This window comes from Anabrus simplex, chromosome 1 (assembly GCF_040414725.1).
Source record: "Anabrus simplex isolate iqAnaSimp1 chromosome 1, ASM4041472v1, whole genome shotgun sequence".
Classification (NCBI taxonomy): Eukaryota; Metazoa; Arthropoda; class Insecta; order Orthoptera; family Tettigoniidae; genus Anabrus; species Anabrus simplex.
This window is the reverse complement of record NC_090265.1, coordinates 1,790,371,997-1,790,376,364: the sequence shown is the minus strand read 5'-3', so window position 1 is coordinate 1,790,376,364 and position 4,368 is coordinate 1,790,371,997. Positions and strand designations below refer to the sequence as shown.

General features: G+C 40.6%; 1 pseudogene; it reads right to left on the bottom strand.

The window, feature by feature from the left end:
- Nucleotides 1-3,723: 3,723 nt before the first annotated feature.
- On the bottom strand, nucleotides 3,724-4,164 carry LOC136883277 (protein mago nashi homolog pseudogene; annotated as a pseudogene).
- Between the last annotated feature and the right edge of the window lie 204 nt (nucleotides 4,165-4,368).

Sequence of the window (4,368 nt, the reverse complement as noted above, 5' to 3'; positions counted from 1 at the left end):
GATGCTGGTTGACGGGCGGCCAATGCTGATGCGGCTGGAGTTGACGATGTCGTAGATGGTGGCTGTGCAGACGAAGAGACAGGCGCAGAAAGCGAGGAGGTTGTACACTGATTTGAGGAAAAGTTTGTGGCACGGAGAAAGATGAGGACATAAGTGGTGTAGGATGGGATGACGTAATAGTCGTCATAGAGTGGAAGGAAAAGTTGAGGGCGGAAGTCGTTGTGGTGGTCGTCATTGTTGAGCGTAATTGGGAGGCTGACATCCAAGTAGGAGTCGGCCGTTATACTGATTCAGGTCGGCGGGAGCTGTTATTATAGATGTGAAGAAGCCACCCGGCCGATCAAAAGACACTGGAGGTGCTGCTACGAAGATACGTCCACGTACAGCGAGGTTTTGAGAGTTTTTATACTGAAGGGAAACCAGAGCTGCCGTTGAATTCCAGCTTTATCTTAATATTGTGATCTTTCCTACTTTTAAAGACAGCACTCAAACTTATTCGTCTACTGATGTCCTCCCACTTCATCTCTCCATTTACAGTTCGGAACATGCCACTTAGTCGAGCAGCTCGCTTCCTTTCTCCTCTTGAATTCTAACTTTATCTTCATATTGTGATCTTTCTTACTTTTAAAGACACCGCTCAAACTTATTCGTCTACTGATGTCCTCCCACTCCATCTCTCTATTTACAGTTCGGAACATACCACTTAGTCGAGCAGCTCCTCTCCTTGCATATACAGCACGTAACTAAAGAAATGAATTGGAGGCTGGACATTCAGAAACAAGCATCGAGTACATTCGGGAAGGTACTTTACTTGGAGAAACCTCCAAATACTAATTCAGAGATATCTGACGGTGAACTTTGAATCCCATGTCTCGGTTCATTGTTATTTGCCGAACAAGCTTGTTAGGTAGCGCTTTATCTCTTTGAGCTAGGAACTCTGGACGGCCCAGTTTTCATTCTAGGACTACAATACCTACCGTAGTCGGGCTCCATGGCTAAATGGTTAGTGTGTTGGTCCTAAAAAAAAGGCGTTAGGCCTCGGAAGACCATGCGGCCAGCATTTACAGAGTGAGCATACAGTTATGGTACATACATTTCGTGGTAGAAAAGAAAAAGTAATACCTCATAAATTCATATTACAGTCTGATAAATAATGGCAAATTACAGTGCATAATTGTGGAGTAAGGTTTGATAACAGGATGGCAACTATGTGCTGGTCTTTGGTCACAGGAGTCCCGGGTTTGATCCCCGGCAGGCTCGGGAATTTTAACCATAATTGGTTACTTCCCCTGGCACGGGGACTGGGTATATGTGTCGTCTTCATCATCATTTCATCCTCATCACGGGCGTCAAATCAAAGACCTGCTCCTGGCGAGCCGAAGTTCTCGGACACATCCCGCCACTGAAAGCCATACGCTATATCATTTCAGTACATCGTCAATAGCTCCGTGTAAAGAAGTAACCTTAACTAAAAACCAAAGCTTACACAGCTGGATGTTTCACACCCTGCATCTTCTAGGAAGTAAAATTCGTAACACTGCCTCTCGCATCGTTAAATCAATCAATCAATCAATCAATCAATCAATCAATCAATCAATCAATCAATCAATCAATCAATCAATCAATCAATCAATCAATCAATCAATCAATCAATCAATCAATCAATCAATCAATCAATCAATCAATCAATCAATCAATCAATCAATCAATCAATCAATCAATCAATCAATCCATCCTGATCTGCATTTAGGGCAGTCGCCCAGGTGGCAGATTCCCCATCTGTTGTTTTCCTAGCTTTTTTCTTAAATGATTTCAATGACATTGGAAATGTATTGAGCATCTCCCTTGGTAAGTTATTCCCATGCTTAACTCCCCTTCCTATAAATTAATATTTGCCCCAATTTGTCCTCTTCAATTCCAACATTACCTTCATAATGTGATCTTTCCTACTTTTAAAGACGCCACTCAAACTTACTCGTCTACTAATGTTATTCCACGCCATCTCTCCACTGACAGCTCGGAAAATACCACTTAGTCGAACAGCTCGTCTTCTTTCTCCCAGTTCTTCCCAGCCCAAACTTTGCAACTTTTTTTTGTAACGCTACTCTTTTGTCGGAAATCACCCAGAACAAATCGAGCTGCTTTTCTTTGGATTTTTTTCCAGTTCTTGAATCAATGAATCCCGGTGAGGGTCCCATGCACTGGAACCATACTGTAGTTGGTGTCTTACCAGAGACTTAACACATTTTTGTCAGGCCTAAGTCTAGATATTCAATACTTCTTTCATTTTATAATGTAAGTTTCTCCTACCGATATGCAATCATTTCGCGCCGGTCTTGCCGTATCTGGTATTGTGAAACATTGTTTTAAGGTAGGTCTATTGCGAGAGTATTCTGACTCCTGTAAGATGGATTGATTCCCTAAATCAGGTACCGTACTATTGTACTGCCTCTGTGGTTGCGTTTTAGGAATAGGTACATCGCTGTTATCAAACGCAGTTTACACAATAAAACATGATGGGAGTTCGTGTTACTTCGATGTATTTTCTAGTATGGTAATACGGTTGTATTATGGTTTTGTTTGGAAAGGGATTCCTGAGACTGGAAATAAGGCTTGTAGAATGAGGTGGGTGGTAGGAGAACCACGGAAAGATGCATGCTCAAGTGGCCACGGTCAGGTCTGAGCTCGAGCCGGGGTTTTCCAAACGGTGCAGCTTGCAAGGGCGACACTCACTCGTTTAAAACATCAGTACCGGTACTCTACTACTCATGCACTGCACGATTATCACCCAGATTAAGAAAATTGGGATGATGAATTTGGTATCCCTAATCTGTAATATTACCCCTGTTTCAGAAATTATTCAAAAAGTTCGACATTTAGTTAGGCCTACAGTTTTATTCGAGTTAAGAATTTGGCACTTAATGTTCTGCTTGTAGGCCTGATGATGTATAACTAGAGTGAAAGATGTTCATCCTTTACTTTTGTCACGCACCTGAACGTTTGTTCGCAAGCTACTACTAATTTAGATGATCTTAATTAGTCATTGGTTTTGTGTCTCGAAGGAGGTGCGAGAAGTGGATGGAGGTCAATGATTCAAGGCCCGACCAGGAGCTCCCTGGATGAGGGTGTCGGAAGAAAAGAAGAAGAAGAAGGGCAAGAAGCAGCAGAAGAAGAGTTGTGATGATTATTGTTTTAAGAAGTAGTACAACTGGGTAACCATCCTCTATTAACACTGATCAGGGGAGAAATAATGGAAGGGAGTCCGACTCTTCGAAAAATGAAGAAGACATTAACGTAGGTTACAGTAGTCGGTGCCTTTCCTGGTCTCCATGTCGGAAGGTAGAGTTACGAAATTATTGACCTATTCATCCATAAAAAACGTTGTCTCTCGTATCTACAGGCCAACAATGGGAGGTCTTGTTTTGGAAGGGGACGTTTTGAACCTCTTGAGTGCTTTCGTGTCGAAAGACGTGTGTAATGGCAAGATAAAGATCAGAATTCTTCGCTGATATCTTAGGATGTTATAATTTATCAACATATATTGTCCCGCCATCTGTTCTTATAATCAAACTAAAGCAAATACTTACTGTTATAAAGAATTTAAAAGAAATGTTGCTAACCTTCACTCCATTAAATATATTTATATTGGCACATCTTATGAATTATATTTCTCATTTCTTTCAGAAATGTTTATTTACTCCCAATTATCAAACACTGAGACATTTAAATAGGCTTGATCTTAAAATGCAGTGCAACTAGCGAAAATACAAAACACTTTAAGTCTTGTACTAAGTAATAGAATGTTTTTAAACCCTCCGGGTCTCTAGTTTGATTGACATCAGTAAGAGAACCCAGTTTTGTTGTAGCGAAGGAAATATGTTTGTCACCGACCACTATTTCTAATTCTTGACGTCCAACTCGATCTGGTTGAGGCCATAATGTGTCGTCTTCCTGCATAATGTCAGATTCATCAACAATTCGCATCAGTTCCTCTTGCACTTTGCGATGGACGTAAGTTTCTTTTCTAATGATAATATCATTTTTATAATTTGAGTTATTAGCGTACCTAAGTTTTCCGTCTGGTCGGAATTCAAATTCCAGAAATTCATGACCAAATTTCCCTAAATGACCAACGTAGTATCGTAAGTAAAATTCTTTCGACATAATCCTTTATAATTCTATTATAGCATAACCACACTGTACAAAACCATAGGAATGAATACACACATTGAGCACTTGAGTTGTAAGTGTCTTCATGCGAGAATTAAGGGTTACTTGCGGTACTGCTAACTTGGTTTGACTATTTTCTCACTCTGTGAAGGTTGTTTTTAGAATCTCGATGGAACTATAACGAGGTTCTGGTTCTTT